Source organism: Pomacea canaliculata, linkage group LG5 (genome assembly GCF_003073045.1).
Source record: "Pomacea canaliculata isolate SZHN2017 linkage group LG5, ASM307304v1, whole genome shotgun sequence".
In the NCBI taxonomy this organism is placed as follows: domain Eukaryota; kingdom Metazoa; phylum Mollusca; class Gastropoda; order Architaenioglossa; family Ampullariidae; genus Pomacea; species Pomacea canaliculata.
Window position 1 is genome coordinate 22,665,051 of NC_037594.1, and position 23,012 is coordinate 22,688,062.

The following is a 23,012-nucleotide window of genomic DNA, read 5'->3' on the forward strand; positions in this document are numbered from 1 at the left end:
GATCAGATGAGACCAGCTTACACTGCGATCCTAATGCGGGTATCTGTCGCGGAGCTGCCGTCCATGCCTAACCTCTTCGAACTATACTCCGTTCGTGAAGATCGATCTCTGCTTCGCCATGATTTTATTCTTGTCAGTGTCTGTCTCTATTCCCAGACTCTTGCATACGTTCCATACAGACTCTTGCATGGCCACAGAGCACTAAGACCCTTGTTGTTTCATTATCCACCTTTAATTGTTTGCTCAGCTGGGACGTTGTCTACGCCAGGTAACTTTCCTTCCCTCGGACTGTGTACCGCTCTTTCGACTTCTTCCCGTAGAACTGCATGGTATTTCTTCAGCTTCGTTGTTTCTATGGTCTGCTTGTTTTGAAAGATGTTAACGTTTGTCTTGAGCTAATTAATAACATACTAAATAATTATTCTGGGGAAAGGAGTATTTTATTGATAATCAGGCAATGCTTCAGTTGGAGTACTATGTAGCATACATGCAACTATTAGGACAGGTAAAAAAGGGGCCGGGTCATATGTTTACCCAGTCCGCAGGTAACAGTCAATGTTGACGTCAGACGTGGTCCGATCTCCAGATTCGGTTGTTTCCGGTCCTTGTCAGAACGGTTAGGCGCACTTCCTGTCGTTATTGGCCAGTCCCAAGTGGAATCAATCTGTGCTCAACACGCCGTGAAAAGGCACGTACCGTAAAGCAGTTTGTTTTGCACCTAATTTTGGTTTTCCTGCGACTTTTTTTCTGCTATTCTTTTCTTGTTCTTTAAACAACTGCTGCAATCAGACCGTTGGGCCATGCATGCATTTAAACGCCCTAATCCATGTATCCGCTCAAATATGAATCGTCGTCTGTCATTGAATAATTCATCATCATTCGATTCGGCATGTGGGCAAATATGACATTATAGACGTGTGTGTGTGAAATTTCTTGGACGCTTTTGGCAGCGTTCTTATTTTTATTTATTATTTTTTTTGTAACGTCTGTAGCAATATTTATTTTCCTTTGCGAAAGCCCTTAATCGCGGCGTCTGGCTGTGGGCGGTCCGTAGATCATTACATCACATCCGGCAGGGGTGCAACAAATTAAGATGACACGTTTTCAATTGTTTCCATACGTTGTTGATAAGGAAGACATCCTTCCTTGATTTCTTTGTTTTTGGCATTTTTCTTAAATTATAACGGAAACCCTTATTAAAACATAGCCCCACAGGCCACAGTTGCAATGTTGTTTAGACATTTCAGTTCCGAGTGCCTGGCTCTCCCCCCTCCCCCGGAAGTATTCAATTGCTTTAGCAGACGACATCATCTATTTTTAGCCGCTGACGCAGTCAGGTGCAGTCACTTAGCGTCAAATGACGCCTTACCCATCCCCGCCCCACACATCTCCCATGCCAGTCGTTTTGAAACTTATTACCATACTTTTTACTGACTTTTAAAAAAAATTAACTGGTTCCGAACTCCCAATACTTGATTTGTTCGTTCGTTGATTTTTTGTTTTCCATCTTCGTTGACAAGAAGCAAGTTTTTATGGTGCTGAGGAACAGGTGCAACACAAGTGGTCCGGAAGTGAAGTTTACGGGTTTTACTAGACTTCCGCCTCCAGTCGGCGTGGAGCACGGAGAAGGCAGGGGGGAAAAGGGTAAGGGAGTGTACAACCTGTCTCAGCCGGTAGTAAACACAGCCGCCACGGCCTAGCGCACGTGCAGAGGAAGCGAGCGTTCTTCGCATGACATGTCACTACTGGCCGACAACGTACGGGCCTTCGACAGTATGGAAGACCGAAACCGTCATAAATACATTTGTGCGATCCACGGGTCTGCGCAGTGACAGCTATTTAAAAATAGCACACAAGTATCAAATGAAATTATACCTATATATCAAGGAGAATGTGTTCTGAGTGGGGGGGGGGGGACTTTATATATCGCCTTTGCTGAGGCGATGTCTATTTTTATCTAGGTTTAAATTATTGTGCATACCGATTACGCATAAGTTCGGGGTGCTCTGACCTCATTCCTACGGGAAAGAATGAACGAATGAAAAGACGTGTTGAAAACCTGAAAAAAGTGTCCTGCCTTTATTTAGGACCGAGCACGGGGTTTATCGTTTCTACACTAAGTTTGTCCGCCGTCGAAAAGATATGCACGAATACACTGCTCACGTACAAATCGACACAAAAACACGCGTAGGCGCGCACACACTAAGCGTATATTCCCTTGCTGACGTCAGTACGGAGACGTTAGACATGTGCACTCTGACATGTTGGCTGTATGACGTCGACACAGGCAGAAATATTTGCTGTGTGAGGTCAACACACAGGTATGCTCAAATGCGTTTCTGTTCTGTGACGTCGACAGACGAGAGGGCGTGTTCTGTGATGTCAGCTCACAGGTATGGCTGCTCTGTGCCGTCTGCGCAGATAAGTTAAATTGTCTCTGTGACGTAGGTGCAAAAGAGTACACATCTCGTTAGTACCTGTGACGTCGACACAAGAGAAACGGTCCATGGAATACCATCTAGAAACGACGATTGACTGATTGCATGGTTCGTTTGGGAAAGTTATGTTACTGGACGGCCTGTCTGGTGTGGCCATCTTCAGATCGGGATTGAATAGTGAGCGATCCTTGTTGATTGAAGTTAACCAAACAAGATATGTGTGTGTGAGGAGCGTGTATTTATATCTCATCTTAAAATTAAACAATTTCCTTAAACCATATCAAAAAGAAAAAAAATTTGAAAGCTTCCACCACTAAGAAATGTGAGTTAAGAGAGATAACACTTGGATGTACACGTTACATGTTCAGCCCACATTTTATGTATATTATACCGACCACACACAAGCATACACACAGAGAAAGAGAGATGGGGGAGGGGGATGTGTGTGAGTATGTAGCGCTTGATGTGGCAGGCTGACAAAGATTCATCACTGCACCCAGGTGGAAGGTCTGTGATTGATGAGTCTGTGTGCGCTGCCTACTCACCACCTTCCAGCAGCCGCGCGCCGTCCGCATCCGGTCTGCAGGAGGCTGCCACGGAATGAGAACTACTCCTCTGCACGGCAGAGGTGAGAAGTGGGGTGGGGGAGGGAAGAGAGATGGGGGGGGGATGATGGCTGGGGATGGAGGTCTTTTTCGGACGAGACCTTGCGGCGCTGGTCGCGAAATGCACATGGTCTGCCTGCTTCTTTCATTCTACCTGCCCGAATGCCACCCGACGTAATTTCATTTGTTTTTCTGTCTGGAGAGTTCAGATTACGATGATTAAGGGTCTTCTTCTTTCTCCCACACCTCCCCCACCCCACAGATCACGGGAAGCTACTGTCGAAGGGTCTTCAGCCGGTCCTCGTTCTTCATCGAACAGCGAAAAGAAGGAAGATGAGTGTATAGTTCTTTACGATCTCAGTTCGTCGCGGGTAGGTCAGGACCGGACAGAAGAGGTTCAGATCTTCAGAGTTCTTTTCCTTCTTTTTCCCCAAGAGGAATGGAAGAACGAAGAAATGGGAGAGAAAGAAAGAAGGGTGTCATTTAAGGATTTTGTTTAAAGGTCAGCTCGCGAGCACGAAGCAGACTACAGCATGTCATCGACTCACGCAAACATCTTTTGCAAAAGCTATTCAAGACTCATGATCATCCCCTCTCCCCGCTCTGTGGCTCTCTAGGACGCTGCCTCGGGCCTGGCGACGGTATCTGAAGCAGACTCAGGTTGCTGTTATCCCTGACCTTTTGAAGTCGCTCGGGATGTTACCCAGCTGTGCGCCTAACATCAATTTCCGGCTCCCGTGACCTTTAGGGTCAGGGTGAGGCCGCCGAGGTCACGTGTAACGTCAGGATCGTTCTCTTATTTGTTTTGTCGCAAACACCCAGCAGTCCGCGCCTTTTCCCGTTCCAGAAGCAGACGTCGACAACATGCTTCAGCCGAATAAAAAAGCTTTCATCTCTTTTCATTGTTTTGTCCTCTCGATGAGCCAATTGCTTCACCTACTTTTCAGCCTTCTCCACCCATATCTCCTTCCCGTCCACCAGTTTATTTTTTTCTTCTCCTTATGCCTCACTGTGTGTTTAATCTACCAATGACTTCACTAGCAAAAAAAAAAAAAAAAAGAACAAAATGAATTGAAGAATCTGACAAGTCAAAAGAACGCTAGAAACTCTCATCAAAATGGTCGTAAAAATTTTTTGTGATTTATTATTATTATAATTAAAATATATATGTGTGTGTGTGTGTGTGCGTGTGCGTGTGTGTGAATCGATCTACATTGTAATTTCTGATGTGATAGGAGGAGACAATCAATGCTTCAGACACGTCTCCTGTCACCGACGGGCGACACCTGTTGCTGAAGTCCGGTGATATTCTTTAATGTTTTTGTCCACAGGACCAGAGTCAAGCCCCATAGTTGTATTTGCGCTTCTTGGTCGTATACAATCCTGGTCATGGTTTGTAGGAGTATGTCGCTTGAGAATCGTAGCTGCATTGAAAAGTCACGTGTCTAGCCATGGAAGCAGCGCACGTAAACACAAAGCATCCAACGATATTGCTGCGTGTTGATCCGCATGGCGCAGGCCGCTGAGTTCCCCTCGCTTAGTCTCCAAATTTCACACAAATATCGAGGAAACTACATTAAATAAACACAATATTGTAATCTTCGTGTTGAGGGGAACACATGCTTGTAAATATATTTGGCACAATAGGTAGTAATTGGCTCGTAAATCCTGAGCACATTTACAGCGGCCTACATAAAGATGAGCAGATTTCAACCACGCATCCCTCATCCCTCCACGCACGCACACGCATACAAACACGCGCACGCTGGGTTACAATGGGGTCTCGTCATTCTGAAGTTAAGGCCGAGAGGATGGAAATGAAGGTGGATGAGACTTTTACGGCTGAAGGAGGTGACACTTGAAAGGGTAAAGAGTCGTTCGCTGCTAAGGATCGTATCTAGCCACTAAGTAACCTGTGAAGGCTGCCAAAATCGTGACATTTCTGATAAGATCCGGAGATAGTCTGATGTATGAAACGCATGTTGCCACACACATTTGCGCGTGCACGGTGGCAGCACTGGGGCAGGAGGATGTAGTTCAAATGACTTGGAAGTCTGCAAAGTAGCTGACTATGTGGGCTTGAACCTGATGGCGGCAAGTGGATCTCTGAAAAAGTCAGGACTGTATGTCTGGAGCTGGATTGGATGGTCGTTTTCTGGTGAATCTGAAGACTGTAAAGGCGTTTCTTTTTTTTTTTTTTTATCCCATTTACAGCAAAATGATTCTAGTATTCACTGAAAGATGCCAGACTAACAGCTTTTATCGGAAAACACTCTCACACACTCACAGGTAGACACACTCAAACACATAACTGGTAGCCAAAAAAAGTGCACTTCGATAATTTTATATTTAATATACTTATATAATTAGTTATCTCTCAGCTCTTACTGTCGAGTGTACTCGCAGCGCGTAATGTGGGAAGAAAAGGACAAAAAGAAAATAAGAGTAGAGGAGAAAGGGACGTTTAAAAATTAGCGAAAATTAAGATAAACTGATTAAATTATAAAACGTAATGATAGTCAATTAACAAAAGTCAGACCTACGTTACAATATATAAAATGTGTAAAAAAAAAAAAGTTAGGAAAACACTAGTGCAACGATGAAATAATAATAATGATGTCATATTGTTCGAGTCGCAAGTAATCTGATGGAATAAAGAGGTTGGTAAGTGTGTGGGCAGCAAAGTGACTGTACTCGAAATGTTTTTTGTTTGTTAGTTTTGTTTTTGTTTTTGGCTGAGGTCGACACTCTCATTTTCTCTCTCACACACACAAACGCGCTCACGCATGTGTACATATGCATAAAGGAAAAGTAAAAGCTTATCCAAACATACCTCCCCTTTGGCTACCAGTGATTATGAAAGGTAGTCGTGCTACAGACCAACACTAAGTAGGCCTCGCTTGCTCGGGAACAGTGTTGGTGAAGGGTGAGCTGGATTGAGGGTGAGGAGAAGACGAGCCAAGGGGAAAATCCTCGTTACGGCCCAATGTTAATGGACAAACCTATTATACGCACGTGCCACCCCGAATAAATTGTAAACAAGCCGGGTCTGTCGAGCTGCCCGAGTACTCCGAGATTCATTAACCATCACATCTTTCTTGATACAATAAGCAGACAGACAGGACATCTACCCCAAACACAGGGCTGCTTGTCTTACAAAACATTACGTGCGTTAACTCGACTTTCTCGCCATCTTTCTCCACGCATCTTTCCGGCAGATGTGACCAGCCTGCAATACTCATCGGGGGAGTGGCGGTGGGCGGGTGGGTAGATGTTTTTGTTTACGTTCATAGGCATATGGCAAAGCGAAACCACTGCCGCTCTCTAGCTTGCAAGGCGTACAGCTCACAGGAACCAGCGGAGGGAGGTGGGGGAGCGAGATCTTCAGAGAGGATGGGTTAGGGAAAAAAGAGTAAGACGAGGGTTTAAAATGAGAAAACCTTGAGGACAAGAGGTGACAAGGGAGACAAAATAAAATTATCGCAGGGAGGACAAAACAGCGCCATCTGACAGTGACACATGGACTACAGGACAGACATGGAGAATCCAGCTCGTCTTCAACAGGATAGTGAACGTGGGGAAGAGGGCAGGGCACTGCGCTGCTGAACTCTGGGGTCAGGTTCACAAAAAGGGGAGCCAAGTGGATGATTAACGCCGAGTAGTTAATCTGATGACTTGTCTCATCTTCAAACGGTCCCAGGAGCAAGTCTTGAGAACCTTTCTCTCCATCAAGTGTGTTCGCAGACCAGGTCCCGCTCTTGGGCTGTGGTGGGTTGGACACTGGAGAGTCCTGAAAGTCGTGAGACTCTGTCGAATGGAGCCATATCGCAAGGACACACCAATACAGTACAACGTGAACATGTGATGGGTTGATTTCCTGGTCTCCTCTTTCTAGACAGAAGTGTGGGTTTTAGCTGCCGAACGGATGAAAAAGTATAATCGTTTAACTGGCTGCTTGTGCTGTCTAACTACCTCATTGCAATCCTCTGCTCACCTGACATCCTCAGGTCCGGTAGTGGACTCCTCGATGACCTTAGTGATCATTCTTAACACGTCTGTTGCCATTATATGCATGTCGGCACCAGAATACCCGGCTCGCTGCATGCAGGTAAGTAATGCCACAGCAGAAGTGCGCCTCACCACCAGCTCTCAGGACATCCGAGACTAGGAGCTTGGCTTCCGTCATGTCTATTTCTGGCCGCACGCCATTCGTGGTAGCCTTGCACATTTCCCCCTCCTCCTTGCCAGTGTTCCATTTGGTAGCACTTGTCTGCAGAAAGACTTGCTATTTCGCTCTTGTTCTCCTTGACTTGGCGCCAGCCAGCGTTCAGAACACGCAAGAAAACTTTGTCTTACACACTAGGATGCCCCCCTTTTTTTTAAATATCGACTCCTGCGGACATTCTACCCAATCTACTGTGTGCGAATTGAAGATACTGTGGGTCCAGGGGCACAGATTCGCGAGGGTCTTGTGCGTTGCTGCCATGCACGGATCCCACTTATGTGGGGAAATTAGGGATCTTGACAGTAAAGACACGCATTCAGAGGCAGGCAGACAAGCAGACAAACAGTAACAGATAAAGACCATTAGGCATGTACAGTGATTGAGTAATTGGTTGATTGATTGATTGCCAATCACGATTTGGCTATGCTTACTGGGTTTCGCCAAATTATACGGAAAAATATGTTTCGTCGAAACTTATTAGGAAAAGATAATCTTCCCAAGATGTCTAAAAGTGGAGGTGAGTTATAACGGCTAGAGCTGACAGAAGAGATCGAATCAACTCGGCGGCTAGAGTGGCTGGTGGACCTCGACTCGGAGAGTATTTTTCTCTTGGACGAAGAGTGGTTCGGGCTCAGCAAGGAGACATCTACGGTTCACCAGTCGGCTTCGTGCGGATGCACCTAGACTGCCGACCGACAGAGAACGGTGTGACGGTGCGAGGCGCGTGACGCACCCGGGATGATTAACCACTCTCCCTCATGGGCTCATTCGGTCTGACTGTAGCTCTCAGGTATGATCAACCACCCGCTTAATCATTGTCTTACTCAGGCTATAACAGTAAGAGAAGTGGTAAGTAGAGAGGAAACAGAATGATGTTGAGACTAAGCAGAGATTTCTATCTTCTGTGTGTGTTTCTCCTTCCCCCCCCCACTCCATCCCTCCTCCACACACACCACAAAACACACGCACACACGCGCGCGCGCTCGTTCGACATGCGCAGTCCCATTGCGCGAAGAGCACTCGAGTGAACTGGAACCATCCCGATGCCGTATGCAGAGCTGAATGGCCGACGTGTAGTGACCCTGTTTCAGGAGTCTCCAGAAGTTTTGCGAGTGAGGCGGCAGCAGTGTCTGACCGTCAACGAGCGAGAGAGAGAGATGGGGGGAAGGGGAGAAACGTGGTGAGGATCGCGCGCGGGCGAGAGAGAGAGATTCTGGCCAATGCCTGAGCTCCGGATGTAGGATGAGTGAGCATGGCATGGTGGGTAAGGAAAGAGAGAGAGACCTACTTCAGTGCCCTACGGTATCGTTCTGATCAAGGTAAGTAGGTTCCAGTTTTTTTCCACCGCTCCCCCTCCACCTTCATCCTTTCGCTCCACCCCACCCCCGACACCTTCCCTTTTGCCACTTTCACTTCCTCAACTGACTTCTGACAGCATCGGGAAACGCGCGTGCAGTTCGTGCTATGTGTCTTGAGAGGGGGGTGAGGTAAGGGGGAGGGATGGCTGGCAAAAGTATTTTTAACGCAACGCCAAGCACACGCACCGCCCGACGGGCAAACTCCGGCAAGGAGAGCAAGCGGAAGGGAGCGAGATCCGCTGCCGCCTGTTTGGTGGAGCTGTACAGCTTTACGTAACAGACAGCAACCAGGCCAAGCTTCACGTGCGTCGCTGTGTGTGCGTGCGTGCTGAGTGTTGATGGCGTCTTGGACGTTAGCTAAACTATTAGGACTTCTAGAAGGATTACTAGAAACTAGGGTTTGGCCGTAGCATCCACTAAGCCTCGGGGATATATTCCCCTTCCCCCCATCTCACTGACAATGGAGATTTTGTGGACGGGAGGGTATATTTAGCAACACACAGATATCTTTGTAGTTGACGCCATGCCAAGGCTCATCGCCATTTTTGTTTTCAGGTCATGAAAAATGGTTTTGAGTCGACTTGTGCTGTTTGCTGCTGCTGCTGCCGCTGTTGCTGCTGCTACGGCAGCGGCCGCTCGTCGGTGTGGTGTGCGGATAAGCTGACAGTGTGCCTGAGCACTAAGGAGGTAGGTGGGGGGATGGGACAGGGAGTGTTTATTCGACAGGGAACGGCTTCGTAGTGCATGTAGATCGCTCTGTCTCTCTCTTTTCAAGTGGTTCTGGCCGCTCCAGACTGGGAAGACTACATTCTGTCGCAGCAGCAAGCAAGCAGGCAGCCAGCAGCAGCGGCAACAGCAGAGGTGGCGGTGGCAGACAACCACAACCGGAAATTTGATTTTCCGCTCCCCACCGGATGCCAGGATAAACAAAAGGAGGGCGGTGCAGGCTGGCAGCTCGCCTTACAGTTCTGACAGCTCTGACCTCTTCCTCCCTGGCACCGCGTCTCGGAGAAAGGGCTCAAGTACCGTGGACAAGGGGGGGAGAGATAGCCAAGACCCAGGCCTGATAACAAGAGAAATGGAGCAGACAGCCATCGAGATGTGAGGAGGAAGTTGGTGGTGGTGACCCTCAGCCAGCCGACGAGGGAGTGTGTGTTCGTGTGTGGAGGCGGAGATCCGCGTGTCGCCGTCGACCTGAAACGGATTACAGCCCTCGATGTAGGACGTCATCTGATGTTTGGGTGCGAGTTCCAGCCCTCATCTCATTCAGCTTTTCGACGATGACCTTCAGTGATGTGTTTTTTTTTTTTCTTTTTTCTCTCTCGCTCTCCCACTCAGCAGGAGAGGTGATGAGAATGTGAAGAGATAAAGCCGACGCAGCAATTTATTCCCTATGGATAAATGATTATCTCCCTTCTACTGCACAGGTGGTAAGCATCGAAAACGAGACGAGTTTTTTTTCTGGTGTGTGGAGTCTCGGGTGTTTGTATGTGTTCAGAGGATTCCAAGTCATTGAGAAGACAATGTGAGGCGAGGAAGAAGAAGGAGGTGGACTAACGGTTTTTTCTGTGACGTCACCTTCTGCATGTTATCGTCGTGCCTCGGGGCTATGCGGGCGCAGTGGCGGGCTCCCAGGACTGTGCGGTTCGCTCCCCCACCGTCACGGTGTGCTGCTGCGGCGCCCTGAGCTTTCTCCGGCTGGGCCACCGCAAGGAACGCCCCCTATGTCACGTGTGTGCCGGGGTGGTGGTGGCGGACAAGCCGGGGAAGGCGGGCGTGGTGGAACTGGGCTGGGTCAGCGCTAGCGGCCGGATGCATCACAGCGCCGTGCGCACGTCCCCCATGTCGGCGGGGGGAGTGGCGGTGCTCCGGCCTCCCAAGCCTCCCTGTTGGCGGGACTTTGTGGCGCAGGACACACGCAGGTGCTATCCCCCGGCCTACCTACCTGTCGACCTGCGCAGCGGTCACGGCGGCGACCACTTTCCGGGGATCGGAGGCGTAGCGGGCGTCGACCCCTTGGACGTCTGGGCCTTGGCGGACGTAGCGGCGGTGGAGGCGGAGGCGGCAGCGGCACGGCCAGGACCTCCAAGGGCGGCAAGCGGTTGCGGGCACGCATCCATCGCACCCGCAGCGAGCACCTGATCCACGTGGAGGACCTGCCGGATGGAGAGCTGACGGTCAGTCTGGCGGAGACGAGGCCGCACGAGCTTGCGGCTGGGCGAGCGACCGGCAGCGGACCTTGACGACCGGCTGTACGTGGAAGAGAACAACCGCCGCTGTCAGAGCTGGCTGGCCAGCATCGAGGCCGCCGAGCCACTGGACGACATAGGCTACACCAAGGGCAAGAACGACGACCAGGTGGCGCTCGAGGACGTGGATGTGGAGGTGCCGGAAGAGACGTTTTTGTGGGACGACGACGAAGAGGAGGAGGACGAGGAAGACGAAGACGAGGACGAAGAGGCAGGAAGGTGATGAGGAGGGGGATGAGGCAGGCGAAGCAGACATCGTGGAACTTCGCCCCTCGTTCAACACCAGTGCCTCCAGCTCCGACAATCAGGGACTGCTGCAGCGCGTGTTGGCAGCTGGAGCGAGCTACGTCGTCTGCTGCGACGAAGGAAAGGGTCAAGGGTCGTGTGATCAGACTTCTAGAAAGTCCTCCTCTGGAAATAGGCGTGATCGACAAGGAGGAAGAGAAGGAGGTCTCAGGGCCACGTCCTCCTCTAGAGACGTGCACGGCAAGTTGTCGAACAAACGGATCTTGTCTATTCCTGAACACCCCAGCATCGAGTGACAGAAGTAGTGTAAGCACCGCAAGTATGTGTGTGTGAGGCAGCGTGACTGAAACCAGATACCGGAAGTGAAGCCGTCGAACATGGCGGCTACAGTGTGTGCCCTTCACCTAGGAACTTTATTATTTAAAAAAAGGCGCCAGCAGTACCACGATGTATGACTACATACGACACATGCATATCCCCGGCTAAGGTTCTTTGATTTTTAACCACGGTGAGGGACAAACCGGATTTAACAGAAGATTCATCCTCTAAGCAACTTCTTTTCTCTTCTCAACAAATTTTCTCAGTATTTGTATCCTCCCAAACCAAAGAAAAGTGAACACCAAAACCGATCACAGAAGTTGTTCTTATCATTGATGTACCTAACCTAACAATACTATTTAAATTTTTTACAGCCAGCTTCCATATTTTCAAGAATTGATTCCAATGAGGAAAAAAAAAACCCGTTTCAGTAATAGTGATACTAAATAGTAATTAAACGTGGAGATGTAGTTGATTGATGAACCTCGCTATCGTACCTGACATCGTCTCGACCTTGTTTCTCCCCCTCCTTGAACCTCTTCACTATGGCCATCCTCCTCCAATTTCCCACCTACCACAACCTCCACTCAACTTCACCCCATCCTACCCATCCACCACCACTCCCTAACCGTCCCCGTGACGTAAATCATGAGATGTCGTGGCTGACATGGCGGGGATTGCGACATTTTGCAGACGGCAACAGTGTCTCGCACGTGTGCTCGTGCAGGATGTGTGCAGGAGTTTGAATGCTGAGTGAAGGAGGAGGCGAAAGAAAGGGACAATACGCCGTGTTCCCTCTCGGAGAATCTGGATTTCTGTGTGTGATTTTCCTCATGTCGTCGGGTGGTTGTGAGTGGTCGGGAGTGGCAGCCTGTCCTGGCTTCTGGAATCTAAGAAAAAAAGGAACGCCAGGTCAGGGTGTGCTTATTCAACCGACTGACGAGTACATGAGGAACACCTGTGAGAATAGAAGAAATTACTTCTTTCTCTCATCTCTTTCTCTTTCTTCGTCTTTTGTGGTGTGCGATTTCGTTTTTGGTCCACATCCCTGGTCAGTATCCATGTTTGTATATATTGAAATATACGTTTTGGGAAATGTGGGTGCATATGATGTGTGACAAATTTTAGAAAATAAAAATAATTTCTTTGTACATTTCAAGCTGTTACTTCAGGTGCTTAAATCTTGGCTAATTAGGAGATATCATGCGCATGAGTGAACGAATGAAAATAGACAAACATGCACGAAACATACGGCACGCGCACGCACACACCCACCACGATCTCTCTCTCTCTCTGTAGAGCGTTGTTGATAGGAGTGGAGGAATTAGGAAGTTACAAAGCTTTAGAAGGCAAGTGTATTTATCCGTGCAAACAGCCAGCCATGTGCATACCTGATGGTGGCATACTTCATGTTGCAAAAACTCTGCCTGTCACCGTCCATTGTCTGTGTTCAGGTTGCAGGAGTGAAACCACAGAACACTGACTGGAGCGAGAGACAGTGTTCTGACATCGTCTTTTCCGTCCGAGTCCAGATGAAAAAAAATGAGCTCGACCTTCATGGTGCTAAGTATTGAGATGCACGAAACAGATTGGATTGATGTTAAATTTTGTTTACGACGTTTTTTTGTTTGTTTTTTTTGTTTTTTTTTTTTTGTTTTTTGTTTTTGTTTTTTTTTTGGTCAGTTTAAATAATTTTTTTAAGTTTTTTTGTGTCACCATTTCTTATTTTCATCAGTGGGAGGACAACAACACCCGCGCAAAATGTCGGAAAGTCCTCGCATGGATTCTTCTAAGTAGAAATAAAGGATCCACTTTAAAGATCTTCTCACGTGACATGCTCACACTCCTGAATGTGTAAATTACCAGAAGCATTCAGCTGGTGTTCAGTGCTTAATATTTACTATTATATACTTAATATACGCCATTCAATATGCACGAGCTGTGATGGGGCTTCATAATCGGAAACATGGACAACATATCACTTGCACGTTTATATATGACGATAGCATATCAACTGTTGCCATCGTCAAGTATTTGACAGTATACCACCACTACTTCTAGCTTTGGTGTGAAGGTTGCAGGTGATAACAGTCGTTGCTGGCCCAGGAAGTCACGAAGGTAAGCTGACCTCGTGGTTGGCAGGGGCTGGGCCAAGTTCGGAAACTTTCCGCAGAGGTTGGGACGGGAGTTGAGGCTGAGAAGACGAGAGGAGGTCCCTGATGTGCGGGCTGCCAGTGCGTTTCCTGACTTATCGCGAGAAGATAAAGCTCGAGCAGAATAAGATGAAGTGCATCACTTAGTCGTGTGGTTAAGGGAGGGATCACGGCCAAACTTTAGCCGACCTCCGGTAAAGCCGGATCAAAAGCGTTAAATGCTTGCTGAACACTGAGCACCTTTGGCTTAAAAAAAAAAAAAAGGATTTTTTTTTTTTGTTTTGGCGAGTGGGGGATATGCCTTCACGTGACTTTGTCCCTTCCTCAATCAGGAAATCAAAGGTGACTAGATCGAGCGTGGAAGTAATTGGTTTCCTAACGCGGTGAGACAGAGTTCAAGGTTCGAAGTTAAAAAGTGCTTTATTGTGTTAAAGTGCAGAGAAAAATAAATTCGTGGTTGCGGGGTGAGATAAAGAATAAGAGGTCATGGACTGTGGGGCTGCAGGTTTAAACCGAGATTGTAATCAAGGAGAGAGAATTCAAAGAACCAGGCGGGCGTTTTGAGGATGGGATGGGAGCAGGAGAGCTTTAAAAAAATTTAAACTTTAAAGTTTGTGGTTTTGCACTCTGGGTTTAGACAGGCATCCATCAAAATGCAGGATGGCCTGTAGGTGCACATCAAAAACATCGCCTACAAAAGATATTTCAACTGTCTGTGCCTCAGAAAATGTGAGTGTGCGCGCGCGCGCATGCATGCGCCCAATACCCTGTGTATACAATACTAGCTATAAAGGTTTGTGTTACATTATCGCTTTATCAGCTTAACAGAAATCTTTCAACTATCTTCACAAGGATTAGTCCGTTCACTTAGACTATGGTCTGTCTTCTGAGGAAAGTTATGGCCACTGTAAAATGTGTGCCTGAAACGGTTTATACAATCTTACGAAACACGAATGACATTGAATTAACACTGTCCTGTGTACAGACATTTCTTTCAATAAAGTGAAGTATCAGAAAGTTTTCAACAACAAAAAAAAAAATGCCAAAAACGATGGGATGCGGTCTGGAATTTCCATACACGTGATAAGTGCGCAGATCATCGACTCAGACAACAGTCGTTCAAACCACGAACATCTTGCTAAAAGTAGGTGGAGGGGGAATGTGCGGGGAGGGAAGAGAACAAAAGATGAAGATCTTCCATCAAGGCCAAGACGATGTTTTCTTTTTACTGAGTCGCTCGCTTGGTTTTGCTTTTTAGATGAGTGAGTGCTTGCAACTGTAACAGCAGAAAATGAGTTGTCGCTCAAGATACTGATGTTCATAGAAGTGTCAGTTTGTACAAGGCACGGATGTTCATAGAACTGTTAGTTCAGATGTTCATAGAAGCGCAAGTGCAGCAAGTCAGGATGTTGGTAGAAATTTAAAGAAGTCTTTACAACAGGCCCGGGTAGTTCACAGAATTCGACAGTCCGCTCAACAAGGAAAGGGTGTTCATAGATGTGTCAGATGGTGCAAGGCAGTCACTTCTGCCTGAACACGGTGCAACCTTCTTTTGCAGCTTGGGGGTAAGGGGTGGGTGATCTCTGCAAACAAATTCAAGAGCAGAAAGGCTCTTCCATTAGGAGGAAGTAGGTGTGGGACGAGTGTCGAGGATGGAGGGGGATGATATTGTGGGAATCCATTAGGAGGGAGGAGGTGTAGGACGAGAGTGGAGGGTGGGGGACAAGCGAGAAGCAAAGGCTGGGTACAGTAGCGAGCTTGTGTCTGGTAACTGGGGGAAGTTATCAGCCTCCGAAAGCTGGCCATGGCATCGTGAGCTGCACGTTTCTTGCGCGAGCTAATTATTGTCCTCTTCTCTCTTGAAGAGCTCCTCTCATTAAAAACCATCCTTTCGCTTCCTGATGGTCTGTTGCTTAGCCATATTGAAAACTATGTTATAGCCTTTCTTCCTTTCACTGGTTCTCCGTACGATATGGTGTATAATTATGCATGCATTATATATGTGTGTATATATATGTGTGTGTGTGTTAGAGAGAGAAAGGGTAATCGTGCACGAGTGCTATGTTTCTCATAAATTTCTTTCTTCTATTTCATCTGATTTGTTTGCTCATTTTTCATTTTCATGAGGAAAACTTTATCAGGTGTCCGCAAAAGCTGTAACTGAATATTAGATGCATCACTAACTACTCTCCTGGGCTTTGCTTTCTCCCTTGTGTGCCGCTGACAATGTGGTGTCTAACAAAGACCTACTAATTCATAAATAGTTTTATTGAGACAGGTACTACTCAAAAGCCAGTACTCATCTCGAGACCAGTATCTCTAATATAGATTAGCCAGCCCAACATAACTTTTGCCCTGTGGTAGCCTATGTTCACTAGTTCAATCAGAACAGTGCTACAGGGGTGGGCAAAGTTTTCTTTTTGCGGGCCGGTCTCACAATTCCAAGCTATGTGGCTGGCCGGTAAAATCCTAAAAACCAAGGGCAGGTGACACAACAAACCATAGTCATGATGCAATGGACAGCAAATAAGTAAACGATGGCGCTCACTTAACCGAATTTATTGTGTAAAGTGAATTGAATTTGCTCAATATAAAACTTTAAAACCAGCCTTTGAATGCAGCCACCCCTGATGCTTTCTAACGACTCCATCAGACATGTCAGTTGTTGTTATCTTTGTACCTTATTTGTGTGAGAATATCACGGACTGCCGGTTTCTAGCACTGTTGTACTTGATAAAATAAATTTCAACCAAAGAACCTAGGCCAAATTATAAAAAAAAGAAAAGAAAAAAAGAATGCTAGTGCACTTCACATTTTAACAGACGGGCTGGTCTCAAGACTTCTGCATGCCGTAGTTTGCCCATCCCTGTACTATACCATGAGTTTCACTGTATTCTTGTCTGCTTGTAACCGCCACATGTTGTAGGAGAGCTCTTTTCACAGGTAGTTGAGCCACACAATGTTCAGTTGACTCACTGATTCTTTGAGTCACTGCTCATGGCTGTGTACAAGACAGTCTCTCATAATGTCTGGTTGATGCATGTTCTCACAGGCCGAGATGGTTCTCATACATGGCCTCAGTTCTGCCATAACTCTATACATTTATACAACACCCACTCCTCTAACATCACCCAGAGCTTGGGGTGGCTGCTAGGTGGCAGGAGCAGCTCTGTCATCAATCAGACACGTAGCTCGTAAAGAGTCACGCTGAATCGAAGTTTGTTCTATTAAAGATATTCCATCGCAACTTGAAACCACGGCCATGATGTTTATCCAAGACCCCATATTCTTTGCACTCATTGCTGCTCTGTTCATTCTATTGCCGCCAAGCGAAAACAAAACAAAACAAGCGCTGTTTGTGCTCGGAGGAAATGGGTGTGAGGCGCGAGGGTTTTTTTTTTTTCTGGGGCGGGGAAGGGAGAGCCAGATTATGGAGTAAGCCATCAGGAAACCCCGCCCGCCGAGTGATGTGCTGAAGTTTATATTTGTTTTAGACATGGCCGTGGAAAAAAACCACACTGGTATGGAAAAGTTAAGCTTTAGCAAAAGACATTTGAAGTGAATGTAGTAATGAAGCGTGGATGGATGACATGGCCTGTTGTCGTATATGTCGTATTGAAGTGTGCATGGATGACATGATCTGTTAACGTGAATGCCATGATGAAGACGTCTTCTTTGAAACACCTCATGTCCAGATGATGTGTGGCGATGGTATTTTAATCATTTTTGACGGGTGGTACACTTTAAAATAAGGTCCTGGACATCTAGGCAGCTTTTATGAGGCTGTCTCCTTTTAATGTAATTTATTATTGATACCATGTTGATGGAAAAAATTAAGTTAAGCAAAACAGATAAAAGCCCATGAAAAAATGCAACGTATAGATAAAAAGCATGGATGGGGAGCCAAGAAATGTGTCCATTATCCGGCATGACCTTGAAGAAGTTTTGTAGCTTTTGCTTTGTCTGGAATTACCTTTTTACTGATTCCTCATCTTCCTTCCCCTACTTTCTCCAACGCTGGCAGGGAGAGAGGAATCCAAACGCTACCTTGACCTCAATAACGACTCTTGAGCCCGTGTACACATGTCCACAAAGTAGGTCCCCGACAGCACTCTGTTCACACCTGGCTGCGCCGACTGTCCATGTAAACGTACTTACTGATGTCTGATATGGACTCACCAAGACATCGCTCACTTCTCGGTTTGAGCTGTTGTCTTCAATGTCAGACAGCTACTTCACAGACCGTGACAAAGTCTGCCGTGCGCCACGAGTACGAAGACCTCTTCCTCAATTCGTGTCAACAAGCCTTGTCTCTCTGGTCTGAGATTTTGGTGGGTTGGCAAGTCCAGATGGAAACGGACCACACTCATTAAAGTTGTTCCAAAGGGACAAGCTAAGAGTCGCCTAGATATACGATGTCTGTGTCTGAATGACCTATTTTCAGGCTTATGGATGATCACATGGTCTTCGAGTTGAACTACGTCCGCGCCATACTGGCTAAAAAAGATGCAATGAAGATGGTGAACTGCCTTCTTTAGACACAGATGTGTATGGTGCATACTGTTTAGCGAGCTAACTTCAGGATGGGTCAGAATGTTGCTAAACAAAGGAAGCGCATTGTAACTTTCAGACACAATCAGAAGGGAGCTTCACACATGTCGTTAGGAAGTAGCGCTCACAGTATCTAGAAACCTCAAATGAGGGCTTTGAGGGGGCTGTCTGTCCAAAAAGCCCTGACAGGCACGGAAAGAGGACTGGACAGCGTTGGCGAAAGTAGGGGAATGAAGATGAGGAATCAATGAAAAGATGGATGTGCTGAAGACGAGATGTAGACAAAGCGGAGGTGCGATATGTGTGACGCGGCAACATGACCCCGCGAGTTGAACTGTCCATGCGCACTTTCATTTCCCACTTTCGGCTGGTCAATTCATTGCTTTATTATAAAAGTGCTTACACCAAATGAATGATGATTTTTTTGTGACGAGGAGCGGAGGTAGATGAAGGGGTAACGACGGGAAAGGAACCCCCGAATACCTGCCTCGTGAACAGGTGTCACATCCAGAAAGATGTATGTAACACTCGAGACGAAATATCTGACGCGAAACCTTACGGTCCTCGCTGCAGCAGGGACAAGCGAGCATTTTACATCTGGACCAACCTCCCTGGTCTTCCCCACAGCTCTACAAGAGGTGGTGGTGTGTGCGTGTGTGTGATGGGGGTGTATAGATAGAAGATAGGCAGCAGGAGGGAACTTCTTATGACGTCAGCGAGTGGAGGAGACGAGATGCCCTCGCATTGTTCTAAGCCCAAGGCGTCAGCTGTCATCTGGCACCGACACCGGGTGGTGGGTGCAGCAAGGAGGACAGGTGTGCGTGTGTACGTGTAATGTGGGCGTGCATGTGTGTGAGTGCCAAGGTGAACCTTTAAATACTATAAGCAAACAAAAGAGTGTCTAAGACATTTTGTCCATCTTCACTTGCTTGCTCGTGTAGACAAACGTTTTGCAGCTGCAGAACGTTAGGGAAGGAGGACCGTTCTGCCTGCAAGTTACCATCAACATTTACACCAATATGTCAGCACGATATCCAAACTGTGTTTATCTTACTCAGCATGTACTGGAATATTAGTGTATCCGATTCAATAATGCACTGCGCAGATCCACACTGGATTATCTTTGACAATCATGCAGTGGATTATCAGCTGTCGAGTCTCATATCACATCACAGTTAAATATTGAGACAGTTTTTTTCCGAGGAGAAGTGCGTCATGTTTTAGCCGCTGAAATGAAACCGTGCATCAAGGTGTATTATTTTTATTATTTTTTTTTTTTTGTAGACAGGAGTGTAGAGGAGCGTGACGGTAGACAGGAGTGTAGAGGAGCGTGACGGTGGACAGGAGTGTAGAGGAGCGTGACGTACGGCCAGTCAACGGTTTCCTCACACTGCTGGCAGTGTAGGTGGTCAGACGAGCCAAGCCCGGAGGCTAAACACCAGTTAAAATAATGGCGGCAGATGCTGGGGCCCCGGCAGCAGCAAGACAGGCGCGCCGTGCGCTCCCCTAAAAGTGCGCCAGTGTAATGACCCCGCGAGCTGCACAAAAACGTGCAGCACCTGCTGCTTCCTTTCTTTGATGCGCGTGACGCAGAACGTTTTCTGCAGGAAACGGGCGAGAAATCTATGGCGATCCACGCTAATCAACTTTCTGCTTTTCTCAGCCAGGCGGGGAGAGGCAGGCGCTAGAGTGCACGAGGTTGACTCGCTGTGTAGTCAGCCTGCAAGCGAGATCACTGATGTTCGCCGCTGGTAGCTTTTTAAAAAAAAAACAACCAAATATTCAAAATGAAGACAACTGACTAGTGAGGCTCTAAAATAAATATATTCCTGTTAAAATGTGTCATTAAATGCAGTAAAAAAAAAAAAAAAGAAGCTGCTGCTGCTTAACCGGAAAGTTAAACCCACTAAGGAGTAAAATCAACAGGGAGGTGTGTAAATCTTAGGTTATCTACAGAACTGGACGCTGAAACATCGTTGAATGGCCAAGATAAAGCTTTCATCGAGAAAGAAAGATTGATGATTAAGGAATTAAGAATGTCAGGATTCAGGATTTTAGTCGTCGTGAGAAGAGATTCCAAACTCAGCTTAGCAATAATTTTTAATTTACTGCATGAGCATGGTGTTAGCAGACAGATGTACCTGGGGAAACAGTTCTGTAACAATTAATAATAACATAAAATTACATTAAGAATCAGATCCAAGACACCATGTCACCATCGACTGCATGCGGCGGACAATCGCTGAACAAGGAGGCTCGCTGTGGAAGGGAGGGCGAGACACTGAGAACTGGAAGGAAGCGACAATCTACTTTCATCTATGTCAGAACAGGTCATCTGGTTGTCTCGTACGATGTGCACGAGAAAACCCATGCGTCTATATGTCTAGACTGATATGTAGGTCCGTGGCCAAGCTACCGGCAGTGGTTGTCTGAACCGCGAAAACAACTCTTGAACAATCACAAAAATGACTCATACTGACAGCCTCCAAAACAACTCTTGCAGGCAATCGCAAAAAGGAAACAACAATTCTTGTCAACAATCGCAAAAAAGAACTCGTCAACAATCGCAAAAACCGTTATCTCAGTTTTAAAAATACATGCAAGAAACGCTCTTTTCCTACATTATTAACAACTCCATCCTTTGATTGTACGAATCTAAACAAATAAAGCACCAAAAATAAACTTTTAAATATAAAAGAAAATTATAACAGACTAAACACTAGAAGATAAAAACATTAAGTGTTGTTATTTAAAATGTAAGATAACCAACATTTAAAATGACTTTCCAGTAACATGTTCAGGTTCAGTCTAACCAAAATGGCTTTGCTAATGAAGCTCTCACATGACCTTAAAACTGAAAGTTTGTTTGTTTTGGTATGCGAGACAGATTTCATCACGCACACGGACAGGCTGTGCATGGTTAAGCCTACGTGCATGCTGCTGGCTGTTTGTTGGTAAGCGCGGTTACCGGGGCTGGAAAACAGCCCGAGCGGCCACAGCACCAGCAACAGTTTGTTAGGCTCTGAACATGGCGTATGCCGACACTTGTTTACACACAGACAAAAACATTATAAACGCTGATGCAGAGCACGGATGGGATGTCTTCTTTTTTTTAAAAAATACTTTTTACAGTTTATTTTTAACGCTAGCTGGCAATTTCTTCTTATCAGCTGAAACAGCCATAAACAGCCATTTTTCTCGAGATGGGCGACATGAGAACACGAGGACTGAAGCACAGTTTCTGTGCCTTTTGCTGACCACAGCTGCGCGAGATCTTGAGGTGAGTTACACGTGATCTGGAAATCACGTAACGCCAGGATGTCACGTCGCTATACGTCATCAGGTACGTGGCTGCGGCCAGCAACGTGAGGGATTGCGCCGCACGTTTCCTTGTGAAGTAGAAAACAAAGTGCGGCGCAATCTCTTGGGTCTGCTGTACAACACACGAAATGCCTCCCGTTCATTTCTTTCTTTGAAGACTTGCCATCGCTGGCTTTTGTGATTAACTATCATTTTGAAATATGAGACGGAGGTCAGATATGTGAGGGAGGGGGTGAAAGAGAGAGAGAGGAACGACGAAGGGAGGAGGGGGGAAAGTACAGTGAAGATGGTTTAACGTCAGAATATAATGTTTCAAACTTTGAAGAAACAGTATTACGGTGGCAAAGATAACAGATTGTCGGACGCTCTAACGCAGAAAGATTTATTCAGTTTTACTGTTATCGCTCGCCACCCAGGTTCCCTCCCTTGTCGGGTTTCCTTCCTCGTCATTTTTCTCCCGCTCTCTCCTTCACATCTTAACCCGTCATCGGCAAGAGATTATACTGACATCAGCGAGTAGAACAAATGCCGTGTACCTGTGGATACCCGAGGGTTCACAGTTTCCGAACGTACAGCTGACTCCTTCACATTCCTGTCATTGTCTACAACTGACAGTTCAACTCGTGATCTGTTTGCTTCTCTCTCAGGAGGCTGGCGGAAGAGAATTAAAGGTAGCATGGCTGACTGGGAGGAAAGGAAGGTGATGGTGGTGGTGTTCGCAAGCCCGATTGAACCTTCTTCACGTTAAGGATGCAGACTGTGAGATCGTGCCTTTGAACATGTCTGATATCGTTGGAGAGGACTGAGTTTAGCTGAGATTCAACCATTTAGTATTTAAAATAAATCCCAAGCTGCTCAAAAGACGTGTTTCCGTAACGTATGGGTAGGAAGCCTGTGCATGATGAAGAAGCTCGAAGTGTGTGGCCTGTGGAATTGTGCTAAGCCGGAAAAGGGCTTCGCGCTGTTTCCTCGTTTGAGCTGAGGTGGCTCAGACTCTGGCACGGCTTATACAGGTTCGGGTGGCGTCTCAAGAAGCTGAATGTGCGAAACGTGAGGCAACCTACAGAGGACGGAAAATTTTAACCAGAGATGCCACGGCCAGGTTGCTGCGTGTCTCACGCGCACACCACACAGTCGGACTCCCCTAGCGCACCACCAGCATGGTCACTGCCACCATCTACAGCCCGTAATTCACTGCCGTCAGTCCCCCCTTCACTGCTTCTAGATACAACCCCTCATTCGATGCCACCAGTTATAGTTCCTCCTTCAACCCCTCATTTGATGCCACCAGTCATATTCCTTCATTCATCTAACTGCAAGAAGTAGCAACTCTTATTCACAGCCCTCTTGCAATGCCACTAGTACGGTTCTCTAGTAGTAACCATCCCTCGTTCACTGACTTTCTCACTGCCCTTAGTGAAGCTCTGCGTCCACTTATTGCTGCTATAGTTACAACCCCTCGCTAACTCACTGCCTCTAGTTTAGTCCTTCATTAACTTTACCCACTTACAGTCCCTCATTCATCCTTAGCAAATCCTTCATGGCCAC

General features: G+C 46.8%; 1 long non-coding RNA gene across 2 annotated transcripts; it reads left to right on the top strand.

Moving 5' to 3' along the window:
* Positions 1–7,622: 7,622 nt before the first annotated feature.
* LOC112564866 lies at positions 7,623–12,592 on the top strand. Of its 2 annotated transcripts, none has more exons than XR_003099270.1 (2): positions 7,623–8,587; positions 9,182–12,592. It is a non-coding gene; the product is annotated as an uncharacterized LOC112564866 (long non-coding RNA). The 2 variants fall into 2 exon arrangements; XR_003099271.1 differs by lacking the exon at positions 7,623–8,587 and adding an exon at positions 8,612–8,929.
* The last annotated feature ends 10,420 nt before the right edge of the window (positions 12,593–23,012 follow it).